Below are 22,290 nucleotides of genomic sequence, written 5' to 3'. Positions count from 1 at the left end.
GAAGGCATGTGTATCTAAAACATCAATCGACAAAACCTCTGAAATGGAAGCTGAGGAGAGTCGGACAGAATTCATTTTGTCAATGATCGACAAACCTGTTATGTCAGATGAAGTAAACAAAACTATACAAACTGTAAACTAGAATCCTTGTTGTTTTAACTGTGTAATTAACTTGCATAATGTTCATTTAACTACATTCAAAGGTCATACGCTGAGCAGATGATATTTCTAAACAGATATGACGATGCCATGAGCAAGCTTCAGAATTTAAATTTCCTAACAGGACAGGTCTGAAAAATGTCTTTTATTCGCGGTGTGTTTACAATTAAGATATTAACAAAAACAAGAAGTAGAGTGAAAAATTATTTATCTACAACAGAAATTTGGAGCACAAAAGGATAGATTCAATTATAGTTTAAATGATTGAAGAACCTAGAGTATATCCGTACTTACTGTTGCTTCTAGGGATTATCCGTACTTCCTGTTGCTTCTAGGGGTTATCCGTACTTCCTGTTGCTTCTAGGGGTTATCCGTACTTCCTGTTGCTTCTAGGGGTTATCCGTACTTCCTGTTGATTGTAGTGATCAAATAACCTGATATATGTATCTGGTTACTGTTGTTATCGTTAGTTTACTTTTCAAACGTACTTAAACTCCGCAAAACAAGGAAGGACAAGTGTTATCTAGATTAAATATTGATTTTGAATGGTCCAATACCGTTTAAAATAGGGCTAACGAAATCCCATTTCTTTTTTTAAGTATTAAAATATAGATATAAATGATGCAATGTCATTTAAGTAAAGTTTAGGAACATAGGTGCCTAGGTCAAGGATATTGCACTATAACATATATGTAAACAATTGGAAAGAATTCGAACCTCTAATAAATATTTCTCTCTGATCTATGTTTCAGGAAGGTTAAATACATATGCCATTATCACAGAACACTAATTATCCAAGTTTTAAAAAATGTCTTATCCCACTATATATATTATGAATCAGTGGGATGCGACATTCTTTAAAACGTGGATAAATTAGTGTTCTGTGATAATGACACGTGTATTTAAGAGGGTGTCCATTATGATATCAGGCAGAGGTCGGCACATGCTATCTCTCAGATTTTCATGAAACTTTGTGCACAGGTTCCTACTGACCCCAATATGAAATTTGCCAAATAAAAAGTTTATATCATGTTTAGTATGGGTTCGACATGGAAAAACAACTTTGAGATAATTTTCGGTGCAAAAAGGTCACGAAATATTGGAAAAAAGTGCTATGTTTGAACAGCTCTAAAATGTCATATAACAAAGAAATAGAGAAAAGCAATATTTTATATGTTAGATATACACTATATGCAATAACTAAGAGGGTTTTCGTGTGTATATTCATCCAATGAATGAATTTATTAATTGTTAAAATTGCACATATTTCACACCAATATAATTTACAAAATAATGATCAAATTATAAGATCTCATAAAACCCAATACAATGTCTCAAAAAAAAATAAATTATGTATAACCAGAAACTTGAAAAGGTGTATTTCAAGTTACAAAAATAAATTCAGTGGGAAAAGCAAGGTTTGATGGTGAAAAGTTGAACTGAAATCTCAAAATTTTCAATAAGTGCAAAAAGGTCAACTACTTAAATGAAGATTGTTGAACTACATAAATAGAAATAAATATGAAGTAGATATAACCAATCAATGATTAAATGATTAAAATTCATGAAAAATTACTAGAACATATGAACATTCAGAAATAAATTTCATGTCTTTGTATACATTCTATATAATAAAGGCAAAAAAATGCCTATGTAATTCATTATATAAAATTTTACAATGTTGATTTTTAGAGGTCATTTCTGACACAGGATTTGAGATAATAGTCAATTAATTAACACACATATATGAAGTTAAAATTATCAGTAAATCAAATTTTAATCAATTGCCTATCATGAAGAATCTTAATTCATTCACTCACATTCCAAACTTGACATTGGCAGATCCCGAGGGGGGTGGGGTGGGGGGTAGAACACACCCTCTCCTTTTCTCTGGGACATCTAGATAGTTATTTAGCATTAACCAGACATTTTTTGACTCTCTTGTAAAGCATTTCCCTTTGCATTCATGAAATAACATGCCATATTCCATTTTCTGCCTACATCAGATTGGCAGACTTGCTTTAATGCATGTTTACTCTGATGTTGAAATATATATTGACCACTTCCAGATACACAAAATGTTTGTTGAATTTTACCCAGTGACGGAAAATGTTCATAAAGTATCTTCAACTGATGCATAAAAGGTTACATGTAACTAGCAATCAATAATAAACATATTTACTTTATCAATTCATCGGATATGACCTAATGCAGATTTGAGATCATTTTTCTGGACCCCCCCCCCCCTTTCAAATCACTGGATCTGTCTATGTTTAACAAATGACAATAAACAAATCATGTCTTAATGCCTGGTACTTAGTAGCATGGTTTGCAAAGAAAGAGCTAGTGCATATTTCTGACATTTGTTACAAACAAACTTTTCCCCTAGAAATTATGAAAATTGGCACTGAATTTATATTGATATATGTATATTAACAATTGATACATTTCACAGTATGGAATCTTATTTTGCCACCCCACCACTCTCTTCTAAGTTATGTCTAATGCCATAGCAGTGTTTCTTTTGAATATTGGTTCACAAACAGGAATAAAATTTGTCACTTCAAAAATTTAAATATGCTGCAACCATAGAGTTAAAGTAGTGGTCATCATTTGATTATCTTTGTCAGCTGCAACGTGTTTCTGTGAAATAACTGTCAACATATCTAGATTGAAGTGGAGCTATGGGTTCTGCAATTCCCCTTATAACTTCACAAGTCTTTTGTCTGTAGTAATTCTGTGTTCTCTCCAAAGCCTCTTCCTATCTTGGACTCAGCTGAGATCTAAATAACAACAGTTGTGTAAATTAATGGAAATAAAATGATGAACATATTTAAATAGCACTGTAAGCAATGCATTAAGAAAGTCAAGATCATATGTTTGATATAGTCACAAGGTCAAAGGTCATGATATGAAATAAATTCTGGTCATTAGGCATTTCATATGAAACAAACTAACCCAATACCTTATCCCTCAAGATATAACAGATCTGGTAATAATGAATGTTTTTCAAAAGTAGGTCAACATGGTCAAAGTCAGAAGTTCAAAAGTAAAGCTCTTTTCATTAGTAATCTATAATATGTGAAATCTATATCAAAGCCCAATCCAAAGTGGCTGAGAAACTATATACCAATTTAAAGTTTTTGAAAATCATGCTATTTTAAAGACTAAGGTCAGGTACTAAATTAAAAGTCTGGTAATAAAGAATATACACATTTTGTATATCTTTATGTAAAATATCAATATAATAAAATCTGGGTTAAACTTCAAAACCAAGGTCACAATATCAAACAGCATGGTATCAAATGAAAGTTCTTGCCTTAAGATATCTAAATACTAAACATAAAAGGCTAGACTATCTTATATATAGTTCAGGAGAATTGCCTACTGTAGGTTATATTTTGTTAAAAGTAGGCCAAACACAAAAGTAAAAAAAAAAATGATATCAAAAGAAATGTCTTATTATAAGGAATAAAGATATGAAATATGAGAGCCTTATTACTAACATGAGCAAGTTCCAGACACCCCCCCCCCCCCGACTTTAGTCATGGGCGCATAGAAAGGAAAAATGAATCAACACAAATTAGGAACATTTGCAGTTTGAAAGGATTTAGTGTGGCCCTGCTAACCTTGAAAAGAATTTGTTTTAATTTCCTGTATATTCCCACATCATACTTTGATCTCCTCCATACCCTAATTCTTTAGCCTCTGAATTGAACAAAATAAAATTTACACTACCTGAAGATCCTTGCATTTGAATATGACTAATCATTGACATACCCTTCTTGAGAAGAGGATTGTTAAAGATGTTTCCTTATATTATCCCTTATAAAACTTTGACCCCCTATTATAGCCTCATCCTACACCCAGGTCATGAATTGAACTAACTCCAATCTACACAACCTGGGATTGCTTGCATATTTTCATTATATCATGTATATTTAATGACCCCATCCTATTTTTGCCTTTTCTTGATTATCTCCCTTCAAAGGGGGCATGACCTTTCATTTAAACGAAAATGAATCTCATTCAATTGGGCCATTGGTTCTGGAGAAGATGAAAATGGGAAAAATTATTACCACTATGATGACAACAGAATCCAGACAAATTTTTATCAGAAAAGCTCTCTTGAGTCTTCAGCTCAGGTGAGCTAAAAAAAAACAAAAAAAACTATATATTCATTGATTCAAAAATTAAACCACATTCTGATTTCAAAACATCACCTCTGATATATATATATATATATATATATATATATATATATATATACGAGCTAGTATTTGAAATTATCTAAACAAGAATTGTCTGAAGAGAGTTTAAAACTTGTCGAGTGGGTTAAAATCTTTGATAACAGTCATGAATTAAAAATGCATGTATGTGTTGTGTGTGGCATGGTGACATCACATAAAACTTCAATATGAAGGGTCAAGGTCGTAAGGTAAAAATGTTTCTATCATATGACATAAGGAACACACATTTCTGAAATATCCAACCCCCATCTCTAACCATTCTTATGTTATTGTCAAAGTTAAAGTTTTTATATTCTACATGTATGTCTGCCAAGTGAGTTAAAACAAAAAGATTGGGACATCATAACATTGGATGCCTTTGGTCAGGATTTGTCTCAAGAAATATACATGTCAAATGTGGAATTTTAATCTTAACTTAAAAGCTCTTATCTGTAAAAGTTCTAAACTTTCATAATTTATGAATTATGACAAGGTCAGATGTACCATGTTCTGAATTTAAAATCTTTTGATTGAAATAAATAAATATACTCACTGATACAGTCTGATAGTTGGCTTGCAGTAGGGGTGATTTGACTATAATTATTTTCCAAATCTGTAATGAAATGGGCGTTGTATTCATTATCAAGCTTTGGTAATTGGTATATACATGTATGTCACACTAATACACTTTAGTACCTGTGTGCATGCAAATAAATCATCAGATTTTGTGTCATGTTAAACCATCTGAATTTTATAATCCATTCAGCTTAAATTTAGAGAAATTAATGATATACATCAACCTTTAACACCACCACCCCCACCCCCACCCCCATAATGGTTCTTATAGTTGCATAATTACATGAATAAATATATATCATTATTTTTTTAAATATTTATTATTCGGTTTTTGTCACATACATACATGTACATATACTACCCTCTCACACTGATTCATTCATCCTTTAATAGTTATTAAATCTAGGAATCCAAAAAACAAACACATGTGAAAAGTAGCTAGTAAAAAAAATCAGTCAAAAATAATCTGATATAATTTTAATATATATTATTTTTTATGCATGCATGCTGATATGTACATAGCTTGCAGGACAATAAACATTTTTATAAACACTTATTGAACTTTTCACCACTTTCATCTTGTTTTTGTGTGCTTCTATTGTTTCTTAATTCAATGATTTGTGGATAAACATTGTGTTGTTGTACAGATTTTAAAAATCCCTACATTAACACCCCCCCCCCCCCGATTGATTTAATGGGGTTTTTTTCTTTGGGGATTTATTTTAATCATTATTTTAAAAAGAATCATTTCATCAAATGAATTGTTTGCATTGACACATCATGAGAACTTGCATCAAAATTGTCTAGCAATCAAAGACAGTGTTCAAAGAAAAATAACAGAGAAAATTCGACATCTATACTTACCACTTCCAACGAGAATAAATATTTCCCTTGAAACATTGAAGTTTACTGCTCTGTCTGCTTTACACTTTCCTTTGTGTAGTAGATAACTACATTTAGTGGTGGTTGCCTCCAGTAAATCCCCAAAGAATCGCAATGACCTCGGCATACTAGTAAGCATCTGCACCGTGCACGATAGTTTAAACAGTTAAACTTTTACGTCGAATTCGAAGTACCCCGATCTGTACAGCAGGGGGTCAATCTCGGTTGAATATTACACGCAGTTCCAACTTTAAAATATCTTGAATATCCACTTATGTCTTTTGAACAATTATTAAGGGTTGACAAGTCCCTAAAATAAGGACCACTCCTAGAAAAACTTCACGTTTCTATCACTTGTCAGCCATATCTGTTTACCCACGAAACTTTGATAAGGTCCGGGCTGAATATTTATTTTTCACCATCAAATTAAAAAAAAAAAAATTCCACGTTTACACTTGATAAAAAAAATCGAGATAAGTGAAAAATGTTCTAAATAAATACTGTTTTCTTCGAAAATTACAATTTATGCAAGTTTCGGATCATTTTACATTTTTTACGCCAAGGGAGGTAACTCAAATTACTGGCTTTTTGGCTACTTCTGTCAGTAAATGCTCAACAACAGCATTGTTTCCCAGCAATTTTATTGTTTCATCTTAATTATTAAGGAATTTCCTTCAAATATTGTTTATACTTTCTGGACAAATTGTATTGTATTGGGTATTATTTAACTTTACAAAATGATCATTTTCTATAGATTATATAGTGTCCTCCAATTTATGAAATAGGCCAAGTTTTGGCATCTAACAATGTTTTTTGTGAAATTCACTTTACATACGATAAAATTGGCGTATGACCTTAACTTTTATTGGGTATGAATAAAATTTTGGGGAATTGCATGTGCCAGCCGTATTATAGCTACTGCCTGATATCTCCGTGGACGGCCTCTTAAGCTTCCTGAAACATGCAAAATGTAACAAGAAACACCATAGATTTATTCTAGGTTTGAATTTCCTCCATTGTTTGCATATAGGTTATAGTGCAATATCCTTGACCTAAGCGTCTATGCTTAGGAAATATGTATTTTTACATTTATCCAAATATGATGATGTAGTTCCCCGGCCGTTTAGAATAGAACCTAGGAAATAATCGTTTAGAATATCAAAATATAACTGTTAATGCGGGTTATACAAACATCTTACTACAAGCAGGGGCGGATCCAGGAACTCTGGTAAGGGGAGGGGGAGTGGCGTGGAATTGTTTCCAGAGGCAGGGGGTATTGGGCCGCCCTAAGGCCGCCAGTGGGTCCAGGGCAAAGCCCATGTGGCGAAGCCCCCGGAAGCTCCTGAATTTTAGTGATTTTAAGAGTAAAATTTAACCATATAATTAACCTTCATTGGTGAAGTTACATCCCCTCTTCCAAACATAAGTTTTAAGATTTGAAAAAGTATTAAATTGTATTTTAAGAAAAGTATGAACAACAGAAATAAATGACGTTAATATAACGTATTTTTATTTACATGTAATAATGTCGCGCTAACAATATCACCGACGTGTAGAGTATCAGGGCAAATCTAGACGAAAATTTAAATACTGTGAGCTCGAAATAAAAGACACCACAGAGTCGTCCATGCTGCATACTTAGATATTTTATTAAAAGTAGACATTAACGGAAAACTGACAACTCAACTGTACGACAAATGGGATGATTTCAGCTTCTCCATCGTCAACTTCCCATATTTATGTAATAATATTCCATTATCACCTGTATATGGTGTTTATATCTCTCAAATGATTCGATACGCAAGAGCGTGTTTTGCGTATGGTCAGTTTCTAAATCGAGGAAACCTACTGACAAACAAGTTGATGGTACAGGGGTTTGAACAGTCTCGATTGAAGTCAGCATTTCGCAAATTCTATGGTCGTTATAATGATCTGGTTTACCCATATAGATATTATTGGGTCAACTGCTGTCTGATGGCTTCCATACCGATTATAAGAACATTCTTGGTACACTTATTTTGACAACGGATTACTCCGTTTACTTGATCAAACATACAGCTTACGGCGGGTGTGACCGGTCAACAGGGGATGTTTCCCCCTCCCAGGCACCTGATCCCACCTCTGGTGCGTTTCCAGGGGTCGGTGTTTGCCCAACTATCTATTTTGTATTGCTTATAGGAGTTATGACATTGATCGCTTTTTGTTATCTTCACCTTTTATACTTTATCCACATTATCAAATATGGTATATCATCTTTAACCCTTAACATAGACCTTCATAAAAGTGGCTATCAGGTGAAAATAAGCATGTTGTCGCTGCTACGCAGACAGGAATTGATGTGATAGCGCATGATTGGGAAAGTGCTTACTGATTTCACATAAAACATGATAGATATAATAGATTACATATTAATTTATTGACATTTGTTTTTGACGTATTCTTGAATTGACTGTATAAATTATCGGCATTTTATTGTAGATTTTCAGCATGGAAAAATGACATCACAATCACATTCGTTTGCAAACTGCACACGGTTTCCCAAAGTGACGGAGTTAGGGACTTTATGCATTTTAGAATCAATTATTATAGATATGAATTGATATTCCCTCACATCGGGAGGCGTGGTTTTATTATTTAAAGGATGATGGTAGTTTTTATCAAATGTAATCATTTGATGAACGTATTCATATTAAAGTATAATATTCATACATAAAGGGAGAAATCATTTTGCCATAAAGGATAAATTTTGTTCTAGTTTTAGTGACGAAAGAACGAAGAGTTACCGTTGCGTCTACTTCCTATGGAAGCCGATAGGTGCCAGAGTATAGAATTAATATTTATTTAACTGGCGGCCGCCACTTAATTTATCTGGCGGTCGACACTTATTATCTGGCGGCCGCCAGTTAATATCTGGCGGAAGCCAGTTAATTTATGTGGCAGTCGCCACTCAAGTTAAATCATTTATATGGCTGTCACCAGTTATTTAATTCCTCTCTTTCTCTCTATCTCTCTCTCAAAATTAATGGGGTACAATCCATCCCCAATGCTTAGTAATATGTATGTGATATATATATATATATATATATATATATATATATATATATATATATATAACCGAATCTGTGCCAATAGCGGTAAAGTCGTCTGTGTGTGCCAATAGTGGCAAACGTTTCAGTTCTTCGTAAATAATAATTTTCATTACAAACTAAGCTTAGTATTTTAAAGTTTTGTCTGATTTAAGGAAATACAAATACTGATACGGGTATCTGTACATTTTATGTAGACAATTTTTGCACTTCTAATTTTCGTTTGCCACTAATGGCACAATATTGCAAAAAAAAAATTGCCTCTAAGTTCCACACATAAGATTGGACCATTAGTGGCAAAAAAGGGACAAAACTTCTCCGAGCTTATTTGAATAATATTGTAAAAAAAATAAATAAATAGATTATTAGATTCATCGAAATGAGAATAAAATACTTTATCATTTCAAATGTTTACTTTACCAGTAAAGTGTTTTCCTTTTGTCGTTATTGCAGCTTTCGTTACATGAATTTAAGCATTGTTAGATTTCATTATTCTTTTTCTTCAAAAAATCAACCTTAAAACCGAAGTAAACTAGTTCTAATTGTAACGGGGACCGTTACAGATGTTCCCCAAACCTCCCCCAATTAAAAAGTGATGTCCTTGTGAATCTATAGGAAAAAATCATTTTATTTTAGCCTTTAATTACATGTAGTACGTTCAATATTGTCATTTCAGTACCAAGAAATGAAAGAAAGCGTTGCACGTGCCCACAGTATGAATTTCATAACGTTTCCACCAAATATAAGGAAGTTATAGTGATTTTAAAATCGTCCAATCAGAAATCAGCACACGTGCATGCACGTGCTGAGCAGTAATTCTAACCACAGCAATTTGTAAGGAGTACCAAGATAACTATTATTTTTCATATGTACAAATGATATACTATCATCCTATTTAGGTTTTATATCGCTTCCTTCAATATTCTGATTTTCCATTTTTTGTACCAAAATTGGAATGCACGTGCGCGCGCGTGCATGCACGTGCAAACAAAATGACTATCACTATGCACATCTACAAACGCTATACTATCATCCTGGAAAGTTTCATATCGATCCCTTTTGTAGTTTCTGAGAACACTACCGGACAAAAAAGTACCGGAGAAAAAGAATAATAATAATAATAATAATAACAAGTTCTAATTGTAACGGGGACCGTTACAGATGTTCCCCAAACCTCCCCCAATTAAAAAGTGATGTCCATGTGAATCTATAGGAAAAAATCATTTTATTTTAGCCTTTAATTACATGTAGTACGTTCAATATGGTCATTTCAGTACCAAGAAATGAAAGAAAGCGTTGCACGTGCATACACGCGCACGCATGTATGATTCCGAATTTCTGTTGATGTCGTTCAACAGGCATTTGTATCATATACCCACAGTATGAATTTCATAACGTTTCCACCAAATATAAGGAAGTTATAGCGATTTTAAAATCGTCCAATCAGAAATCAGCACACGTGCATGCATGTGCTGAGCAGTAATTCTAACCACAGCAATTTGTAAGGAGTACCAAGATACATCTAAACCCCTAATATGAATAGAATTTGATGAAAAACAAAAACGTTATTGTCCTTTAAAAATTGAACATTTAAAAAAAGTTGTACGCGCATGCGCGTGTGCGTTGGCATTTTTTGTTACACCAACATATAGATACACATATTGTCTACATATGCTGTGAATATCATCTCATTCGCTTCATAAATAAGATAGTTACATACGTTTTAGCATTATCCAATCAAAATGAAGCGCACGTGCATGCGCGTGCAAATTGGTAATTTTGACCATGTAAATCAGTTAAGGGTCTCAATATCTACTTATGATATGAATTTCAAGCCATTTCAATGAACAACAAAAAAGTTAGACTGATTCCAAAGTTAGCGTACAAATTTTGTAATGCACGTGCACGCGCATGCGTGCGCGTGCTGGCAAAATAACTATTATTTTTCATATGTACAAATGATATACTATCATCCTATTTAGGTTTTATATCGCTTCCTTCAATATTCTGATTTTCCATTTTTTGTACCAAAATTGCAATGCACGTGCGCGCGCGTGCATGCACGTGCAAACAAAATGACTATCACTATGCACATCTACAAACGCTATACTATCATCCTGGAAAGTTTCATATCGATCCCTTTTGTAGTTCCTGAGAACACTACCGGACAAAAAAGTACCGGAGAAAAAGAATAATAATAATAATAATAATAATAATAATAATAAGAAACAGAGTAAAAACAATATGTTCCCAAACTTTGTTTGGGGAACATAATAATAATAATAATAATAAGAAACAGAGTAAAAACAATATGTTCCCAAACTTTGTTTGGGGAACATAATAATAATAACTAGTTCTAATTGTAACGGGGACCGTTACAGATGTTCCCCAAACCTCCCCCAATTAAAAAGTGATGTCCTTGTGAATCTATAGGAAAAAATCATTTTATTTTAGCCTTTAATTACATGTAGTACGTTCAATATGGTCATTTCAGTACCAAGAAATGAAAGAAAGCATTGCACGTGCATACACGCGCACACGTGTATTATTCCGAATTTTTGTTGATGTCGTTCAACAGGCATTTGTATCATATACCCACAGTATGAATTTCATAACGTTTCCACCAAACATAAGGAAGTTATAGCGATTTTAAAATCGTCCAATCAAAAATCAGCACACATGCATGCACGTGCTGAGCAGTAATTCTAACCACAGCAATTTGTAAGGAGTACCAAGATACATCTAAACCCCTAATATGAATAGAATTTGATGAAAAACAAAAACGTTATCGTCCTTTAAAAATTGAACATTTAAAAAACGTTGCACGCGCATGCGCGTGTGCGTTGGCATTTTTTGTTACACCAACATATAGATACACATATTGTCTACATATGCTGTGAATATCATCTCATTCGCTTCATAAATAAGATAGTTACAAACGTTTTAGCATTATCCAATCAAAATGAAGCGCACGTGCATGCGCGTGCAAATTGGTAATTTTGACCATGTAGATCAGTTAAGGGTCTCAATATCTACCTATGATATGAATTTCAAGCCATTTCAATGAACAAGAAAAAAGTTAGACTGATTCCAAAGTTAGCGTACAAATTTTGTAATGCGCGTGCACGCGCATGCGTGCGCGTGCTGGCAAAATAACTATTATTTTTCATATGTACAAATGATATACTATCATCCTATTTAGGTTTTATATCGCTTCCTTCAATATTCTGATTTTCCACTTTTTGTACCAAAATTGCAATGCACGTGCGCGCGCGTGCATGCACGTGCAAACAAAATGACTATCACTATGCACATCTACAAATGCTATACTATCATCCTGGAAAGTTTCATATCGATCCCTTTTGTAGTTTCTGAGAACACTACCGGACAAAAAAGTACCGGAGAAAAAGAATAACTAGTTCTAATTGTAACGGGGACCGTTACAGATGTTCCCCAAACCTCCCCCAATTAAAAAGTGATGTCCTTGTGAATCTATAGGAAAAAATCATTTTATTTTAGCCTTTAATTACATGTAGTACGTTCAATATGGTCATTTCAGTACCAAGAAATGAAAGAAAGCGTTGCACGTGCATACACGCGCACGCGTGTATGATTCCGAATTTTTGTTGATGTCGTTCAACAGGCATTTGTATCATATACCCACAGTATGAATTTCATAACGTTTCCACCAAATATAAGGAAGTTATAGCGATTTTAAAATCGTCCAATCAGAAATCAGCACACGTGCATGCACGTGCTGAGCAGTAATTCTAACCATAGCAATTTGTAAGGAGTACCAAGATACATCTAAACCCCTAATATGAATAGAATTTGATGAAAAACAAAAACGTTATCGTCCTTTAAAAATTGAACATTTAAAAAACGTTGCACGCGCATGCGCGTGTGTGTTGGCATTTTTTGTTACACCAACATATAGATACACATATTGTCTACATATGCTGTGAATATCATCTCATTCGCTTCATAAATAAGATAGTTACAAACGTTTTAGCATTATCCAATCAAAATGAAGCGCACGTGCATGCGCGTGCAAATTGGTAATTTTGACCATGTAAATCAGTTAAGGGTCTCAATATCTACCTATGATATGAATTTCAAACCATTTCAATGAACAACAAAAAAGTTAGACTGATTCCAAAGTTAGCGTACAAATTTTGTAATGCGGGTGCACGCGCATGCGTGCACGTGCTGACAAAATAAATATTATTTTTCATATGTACAAATGATATACTATCATCCTATTTAGGATTTATATCGCTTCCTTCAATATTCTGATTTTCCATTTTTTGTACCAAAATTGCAATGCACGTGCGCGCGCGTGCATACACGTGCAGACAAAATGACTATCACTATGCACATCTACAAACGCTATACTATCATCCTGGAAAGTTTCATATCGATCCCTTTAGTAGTTTCTGAGAACACTACCGGACAAAAAAGTACCGGAGAAAAAGAATAATAACTAGACACTCATTACTAGTAATGAGTAGGTCTTCCATTAGACCACTTCCGGTAAAGAGCTTTCTGTTCCTATGAAAACCATTTAAATATATCAGAAAATGTGCCTTAACAATGAATGAGAAATGTATTATCGAATTTTTTACTCCTTTCTCGTAACTTCCGGTGACGACCGGAAGTATTATTCAGATGCGTTTTCCTATAAATGACAGCGACTCTTTACTGTCTATATTCGCTGAAAATTTCACGTCTCTATCTGAAAGAGTTCTCAACAAAAACAAGTAGACTAAAGAAAGAAAAAGTAGTAGGTTACTACCGACCGGAAGTCAATTTTGAAAAACAAAATTATCAAAACTTTAGAAGTTGATACTTTTATTAAGACATGTGAAAATCATATGAAAGACTTCAAATATACGCGAGATTTATGGGGACAAAGAGATAAAAAGTAAAAAGGTATTTTATCAAGAAACCGGAAGTAGTTGTTTTGACTACCAACGGAGTCAATATTCTTTTGACACTTTCAAAGAGACTTAATAAACTAGTATAGGTTTCAATTTAAAAGAAAAAGTTTGAAATTTGCGATTCTTTCCATCACTTCCGGTGACGACAGGAAGTGACGGTCGACATGTTCAACCCTCTACTGTACGACTGCAAACGGAGATTTATAATTCCTGAATAATTGATAAAGGTATATTTTACCTTTTCCAAGATAATTGCTGGACAAAATTCCTTTTGAGAAACAGAAAATCGGCCATATTTTCCGACCGGAAGTGAATTTTGTAAAAAGAAAAATAGTTATAGCCAGGTCCTTTCATAAGACATTATTCCTGAAAATTTCAAGAAAATCTATCCACCATCTCTGAGAAATCACTGGAAGAAATCGGATAATCGACATTTTTCAAATACTTCCGGTATAGACCGGAAGTGACGGACAAAAAATTGAATGTATGTGTACAATGGACTAATGTTAGTTGATGAATTCTACAAGTTTCAAACGTGTATCTATATTCATTATTGAGAAACTGAAAAAACAAGGTTTGAATACGTCCACCCCATATCTCACGACCGGAAGTGAAGTTTACAAAAATATTTAAATTTACTCTACACATTTATAGTGTCTATAACATATGTAAAATTCAAATCATTAACTTGTTTTATGACCGAGATTTATGACACTGAAAAATGAGAGAATGAACAGGCTTTCTTTGATATAACCGGAAGTTGGAGATTCAACTTCCAGTGGGGTCAATAGTTTTTGAGAATTAGAACGAGACCTAATAAACCGATATAGGTTTCAATTGCAAAGAAAAAAGTTTTAAATTTATGATTTATTAATCACTTCCGGTGACGACCGGAAGTGACGGCCGACATTCTTACCCCCCTACTACACGCCTACAAAATGAGATCTATTAAATCTGAGAATTTGGTTACTCTATCTTTTACCGTTTCTGAGAAAAACGCTTGACAACGAAAACAGCTCATAAGCCGTATTTGCCGACCGGAAGTAAATTTTACAAAAATATTTGACGTTACTCTAGACATTTATAGTGACTATAATATATGTAAAACTCAACTCATTAACTAGTTTCATGACCGAGATTTATGGCACTGAAAAATGAGAAAATGAATAGTCTTTCTTTGATATAACCGGAAGTTGGAGATTCAACTTCCGGTGGGGTCAACATTTTTTGAGAATTAGAACGAGATATAGTAAACCAAAGTAGGATTCAATTTGAAAGAAAAAAGTTTGAAATTGATGATTTATTTAATCACTTCCGGTGACGACCGAAAGTGACGGCGGAAAAAAATATTACGTGCATGCACCATAGAGAATATAGATCTATCATCCCTGAAAGTTTCATTCGATTATCTTTAGTGGTTTTCAAGTTTACCCCCGGACAAAGTTTCTTTCAAAAACCGGAAAATCGGACGTATCTGACGAACGGAAGTGAATTTTGAAAAAATGAAAAAAATGCCTCGAGGTACCATCGTTCCCTATAACTTGTGAAAGTTTCAGGAAAATCCATCCAACGGTCTCGGAGACGAAAGGGAAAAAAATAATAATAACTAGAAACTCATTACTAGTAATGAGTAGGTCTTCCGTTAGATCACTTCCAGTAAAGAGCTTTCTGTTCCTACGAAAACCATTTAAATATATCAGAAAATGTGCCTTAACAATGAATGAGAAATGTATTATCGAATTTTTTACTCATTTCTCGTAACTTCCGGTGATGACCGGAAGTACTTTTATGATGCGTTTTCCTATAAATGACAGCGACTCTTTACTGTCTATATTCCCTGAAAATTTCACGTCTCTATCTCAAAGAGTTCTCAACAAAAAGAAGTAGACTAAAGAAAGAAAAAGTAGTAGGTTACTACCGACCGGAAGTCAATTTTGAAAAACAAAATGATCCAAACTTTAGAAGTTGATACTTTTATTATGACATGTGAAAATCATATGAAAGACTTCAAATATACGCGAGATTTATGGTGACAAAGAGATGAAAAGTAAAAAGGTATTTTATCAAGAAACCAGAAGTAGTTGTTTTGACTACCAACGGAGTCAATATTCTTTTGACACTTTCAAAGAGACTTAATAAACTAGTATAGGTTTCAATTTACAAGAAAAAGTTTGAAATTTGCGATTCTTTCAATCACTTCCGGTGACGACAGGAAGTGACGGTCGACATGTTCAACCCTCTACTGCACGACTGCAAACGGAGATTTATAATTCCTGAATAATTGATGAACCTATATTTTACCTTTTCCAAGAAAAATGCTGGACAAAATTCCTTTTGAGAAACAGAAAATCGCCCATATTTTCCGACCGGAAGTGAATTTTGTAAAAACAAAAATAGTTATAGGAAGGTCCTTTCATAAGACATTATTCCTGAAAATTTCAAGAAAATCTATCCACCATCTCTGAGAAATCACTCGAAGAAATCGGAAAATCGACATTTTTCAAATACTTCCAGTATAGACCGGAAGTGACGGACAAAAAAATTGAATGTATGTGTACAATGGACTAATGTTAGTTGATCAACTCTACAAGTTTCAAGCGTCTATCTATATTCATTATTGAGAAACTGAAAAAGCAAGGTTTGAATATGTCCACCCAATATCTCACGACCGGAAGTGAATTTTACAAAAATAATTAAATTTACACTAGACATATATAATGTCTATAACATATGTAAAATTCAAATCATTAACTTGTTTTATGACCGAGATTTATGGCACTGAAAAATGAGAGAATGAATAGTTTTTCTTTCATATAACCGGAAGTTGAAGATTCAACTTCCAGTGGGGTCAATAGTTTTTGAGAATTAGAACGAGACCTAATAAACCGATATAGGTTTCAATTTGAAAGAAAAAAGTTTGAAATTTATGATTTATTAATCACTTCCGGTGACGACCGGAAGTGACGGCCGACATTTTGAACCCCTACTGCACCCCTACAAAGTGAGATCTATTAACTCTGAAATTTTGGTGACTCTATCTTTTACCGTTTCTGAGAAAAACGATTGACAACGAAAACAGCTCATTAGCCGTATTTGCTGACCGGAAGTGAATTTTACAAAAATATTTGACGTTACTCTAGACATTTATAGTGACTATAATATATGTAAAACTCAACTCATTAACTAGTTTCATGACCGAGATTTATGGCACTGAAAAATGAGAGAATGAATAGTCTTTCTTTGATATAACCGGAAGTTGGAGATTCAACTTCCGGTGGGGTCAACATTTTTTGAGAATTAGAACGAGATATAGTAAACCAAAGTAGGATTCAATTTGAAAGAAAAAAGTTTGAAATTGATGATTTATTTGATCACTTCCGGTGACGACCGCAAGTAACGGCGACAAAAAATATTACGTGCATGCACCATAGAGAAAATAGATCTATCATCCCTGAAAGTTTCATTCGATTATCTTTAGTGGTTTTCAAGTTTACCCCCGGACAAAGTTTCTTTCAAAAACCGGAAAATCGGACGTATCTGACGAACGGAAGTGAATTTTGAAAAAATGAAAAAAATGCCTCGAGGTACCATCGTTCCCTATAACCTGTGAAAGTTTCAGGAAAATCCATCCAACGGTTTCGGAGACGAAAGGGAAAAAAAAAAAAATAATAATAAACAGTAGAATCACTAGAAGGTCTTCCGTTGGAAACGGAAGACCTTAATAATAATAATAATAACTAGATTCGATCTCGTTGCGAGCAACGAGTGGGTCTTCCGTCCAAATTTAGATGTGATTAGATAAGAATTTGACTGACATTTTCGTTCATAAATAATGATACAAATATATAGTCTAGACGTACAATTTAGCTTTGGTAATGTTTTACAAATATTGATCATTTAAATGTTATAAATTAAAGACTCTCTTTACCTCTCGGCAACTAATTAAAGGGGTCAGCTTTTTTTCGAGAAAAAAGTTAATAATGTTATTTACTGTGATACAGATTCGACTGATCAGGCGAGTCATGCCGCCCGTAGGCCTATTTTTTTTTTTTTTTTTTATATCATTCTAGATATATCTCGCAAAACTGAACAAATTTTGTTCTACATGTCCTATGGAAATTTTCTTAAGAAAAAAGTTATTGATTGCGACATTTATCAGACTGTTAAGGCGAGTCATAAGGCCCGTGGGCATTTTTCTTGATATCGTTTGAAAGATCTTGCAAACCTGAACAACTTTTGGTCTACATGTTTTATCAAAAGTTTCTCCAGAAAAAAGCTATTGATTGTGACACTAATCAAACTCTTCAGGCGAGCCATGAGGCCCGTTCGCCTTTTTCATGATGTTGTTCGAAACATCTTGCAAAACTGAACAACTTTTGCTCTAGATGTCTCATTAAAAGTTTCTTGACTAAAATGTTATATATTACAACAATAACCCAACTGTTCAGGTGAGCCATGAGACCCGCAGGCCTATTTCTTAACATCGTTAGTAACGCTTGCGAATCTGAACAATTTTTGTTCTACATATCTTATCAAAAGTTTCTCGAGAAAAAAGTTATTAATGTTATTAATTGTGATACAAATTCGACTGTTCAGGCGAGCCATGACGCCCGTAGGCCTATTTTTTTATATCATTAGATAGATCTTGCAAAACTGAACAACTTTTATTCTACATGTTTTATCAAAGTTTCGTGAGGAAAAAGTTAATCATTGTAACAGAAATTCAATGGTTCAGGCGAGCCATGAGGCCCATGGGCCCATTTTTTGATACGGCACGAAAGATCTCAATAAACTGTACAACTTTTGTTATATATGTCTAAAAACAATATTTACGAATATAACGTTATGCGACATTTATCACTGTTAAGGCGAGTCATAAGGCCCGTGGGCCTTTATCTTGATATTGTTTGAAAGATCTTGCAAAACTGAACAACTTTTGTTCTACATGTCTTATGAAAAGATTCTCGAGAAAAAAGTTAGTAATTGTGACACTGATCAAATTGTTCAGGCGAGCCATGAGGCCCGTTGGCTTTTTTCATGATGTTGTTCGAAAGATCTTGCAAAACTGAACAACTTTTGTTCAAGATGTCTTATTAAAAGTTTCTTGACAAAAATGTTATAGATTGCAACAATAACCCAACTGTTCAGGTGAGCCATGAGACCCGCAGGCCTATTTATTAACATCGTTAGTTAACCCTTGCGAAACTGAACAACTTTTGTTCTACATGTCTTGTCAAAAGTTTCTCGAGAAAAAAGTTATTAATGTTATTAATTGTGATACAAATTCGACTGTTCAGGCGAGCCATGACGCCCTGAGGCCTAGTTTTTGATATCATTAGATAGATCTTGCAAACCTGAACAACTTTTATTCTACATGTCTTATCAAAAGTTTCGTGAGAAAAAAGTTAATCATTGTAACAGAAATTCAATGGTTCAGGCGAGCCATGAGGCCTATGGGCCCATTTCTTGATATGACACGAAAGATCTCAATAAACTGTACAACTTTTGTTATATATGTCTAAGCAAAATATTTACGAGTAAATAGTTATGATTTAAAACGTGGAGAAAAATGAGACACTTTTTAAAACTCCTTTTTCGACCCCTACCGAGCTTCCATACTAGGCGCTTCCGGAAATTTTGAAAACCCAGGTGCACAACTACAACATGTCGTCTAACATCACTGAAAATTTCAGCACTCTAGCTTTTATCGTTTTTGAGTTTTTGTCTGGACAAAATGGTCATCTGAAAATCGATAAAAGGGGGATAACTTCCAACCGGAAGTGATTTTTCAAAAATTGATACGGCGGTACAAACTTCAAATGGCAACGCATCAATCCTGAAAATTTGAAGCAAATTGATCCAGCCATCTCCGAGAAATCTTCTGCACAAAAATCGGTAAGGAGAAAAAAAAAGAATAATAATAATAACTAGATGCGATCTCGTTGCGAGCAACGAGTGGGTCTTCCGTCCAATTTTAGATGTGATGAGATAAGAATTTGACTGAGATTTTCGTTCATAAATAATGATACAAATATATTGTCTAAACGTACAATTTAGCTTCAGTAATGTTTTACAAATATTTTAAATCATTTAAGTGTTATAAATTAAAGACTCTCTGCCCCTCTAGGCCACTAATTAAAGAGGTCAGCCTTTTTTCGAGAAAAAAGTTAATAATGTTACTTACTGCGATACAAATTCGACTGATCAGGCGAGTCATGTCGCCCGGAGTCCTATTTTTTTATATATCATTCTAGATATATCTCGCAAAACTGAACAAATTTTGCTCTACATGTCCTATCAAAATTTTCTTGAGAAAAAAGTTATTGATTGCGACATTTATCAGATTGTTAAGGTGAGTCATAAGGCCCGTGGGCCTTTTTCTTGATGACTCATTAAAAGTTTCTTGACTAAAATGTTATAGATTGCAACAATAACCCAACTATTCAGGTGAGCCATGAGACCCGCAGGCCTATTTCTTAACATCGTTAGTTAATGCTTGCGAAACTGAACAACTTTTGTTCTACATGTCTTGTCAAAAGTTTGTCGAGAAAAAAGTTATTAATGTTATTAATTGCGATACAAATTCCACTGTTCAGGCGAGCCATGACGCACGGAGGCTTTTCTTTTTATATCATTAGATAGAACTTGCAAAACTGAACAACTTTTATTCTACATGTTTTATCAAAGTTTCGTGAGGAAAAAGTTAATCATTGTAACAGAAATTCAATGGTTCAGGCGAGCCATGAGGCCCATTGGCCCATTTCTAGATACGGCACGAAAGACCTCAATAAACTGTACAACTTTTGTTATATATCTCTAAACAAAATATTTACGAGTATAAAGTTATGCGACATTTATCAGACTGTTAAGGCGAGTCATAAGGCCCGTGGACCTTTTTCTTGATATCGTTTGAAAGATCTTGCAAAACTGAACAACTTTTGTTCCACATGTCTTATCAAAAGATTCTCGAGAAAAAAGTTAGTAATTGTGACGCTAACAAACTGTTCAGTCGAGCCATGAGGTCCATTGGCCTTTTCCATGATGTTGTTGGAAAGATCTTGCAAAACTGAACAACTTTTGTTCTAGATGTCTTATTAAAAGTTTCTTGACAAAAATGTTATAGATTGCAACAATAACCCAACTGTTCAGGTGAGCCATGATACCCGCAGGCCTATTTCTTAACATCGTTAGTTAACGCTTGCGAAACTGAACAACTTTTGTTCTACATGTCTTATCAAAAGTTTCTCCAGAAAAAAGTTATTGATTGTGACACTAATCAAACTCTTCAGGCGAGCTATGAGGCCCGTTGGCCTTTTTCATAATGTTGTTCGAAAGATCTTGCAAAACTGAACAACTTTTGTTCTAGATGTCTTATTAAAAGTTTCTTGACAAAAATGTTATAGATTGCAACAATAACCCAACTGTTCAGGTGAGCCATGAGACCCGCAGGCCTATTTCTTAACATCGTTAGTTAACGCTTGCGAAACTGAACAACTTTTGCTCTACATGTCTTATCAAAAGTTTCTCCAGAAAAAAGTTATTGATTGTGACACTAATCAAACTCTTCAGGCGAGCTATGAGGCCCGTTGGCCTTTTTCATAATGTTGTTCGAAAGATCTTGCAAATCTGAACAACTTTTGTTATAGATGTCTTATTAAAAGTTTCTTGACAAAAATGTTATAGATTGCAACAATAACCCAACTGTTCAGGTGAGCCATGAGACCCGGAGGCCTATTTCTTAACATCGCTAGTTAACGCTTGCGAAACTGAACAACTTTTGTTCTACATGTCTTGTCAAAAGTTTCTCGAGGAAAAAGTTATTAATGTTATTAATTGCGATACAAATTCCACTATTCAGGCGAGCCATGACGCCCGGAGGCCTATTTTTAGATATCATTAAATAGAACTCGCAAAACTGAACAACTTTTATTCTACATGTCTTATCAAAAGTTTCTTGAGAAAAAAGTTAATCATTGTAACAGAAATTCAATGGTTCAGGCGAGCCATGAGGCCCATGGGCCCATTTCTTGATATGGCACGAAAGATCTCAATAAACTGTGCAAGTTTTGTTATATATGTCTAAACAAAATATTTACGAGTAAAAAGTTATGATTTAAAACGTGGAAAAAAATTGCACACTTTTTAAAACTCCATTTTCGACCCCTACCGAGCTTCCATACTAGGCACTTCCGGAAATTTTTAAAACCCAGGTGCACAACTACAGCATGTCGTCTAACATCACTGAAAATTTCAGCACTCTAGCTTTTATCGTTTTTGAGTTTTTGTCTGGACAAAATGGTCATCAGAAAATCGATAAAAGGGGGATAACTTCCAACCGGAAGTGATTTTTCAAAAATTGAAACGGCGGTACAAACTTCAAATGGCAACGCATCAATCCTGAAAATTTGAAGCAAATCG

At 34.0% G+C, this 22,290-nt stretch overlaps 1 long non-coding RNA gene across 2 annotated transcripts in view; it reads right to left on the bottom strand.

Moving 5' to 3' along the window:
• LOC125673583 (uncharacterized) overlaps window positions 1-22,290 on the bottom strand; it is a 35,904-nt gene that overhangs the window by 1,958 nt on the left and 11,656 nt on the right. For both annotated transcript variants that reach the window (XR_007369599.2, XR_007369595.2), the window contains one exon: window positions 454-568. This is a non-coding gene — a long non-coding RNA (uncharacterized LOC125673583). The remainder of the gene's footprint in view (window positions 1-453; window positions 569-22,290) is intronic.

Source organism: Ostrea edulis, chromosome 3 (genome assembly GCF_947568905.1).
Source record: "Ostrea edulis chromosome 3, xbOstEdul1.1, whole genome shotgun sequence".
In the NCBI taxonomy this organism is placed as follows: Eukaryota; Metazoa; Mollusca; class Bivalvia; order Ostreida; family Ostreidae; genus Ostrea; species Ostrea edulis.
Note: the sequence above shows the minus strand (reverse complement) of the source record. Positions and strands in the feature narration are given on the sequence as shown.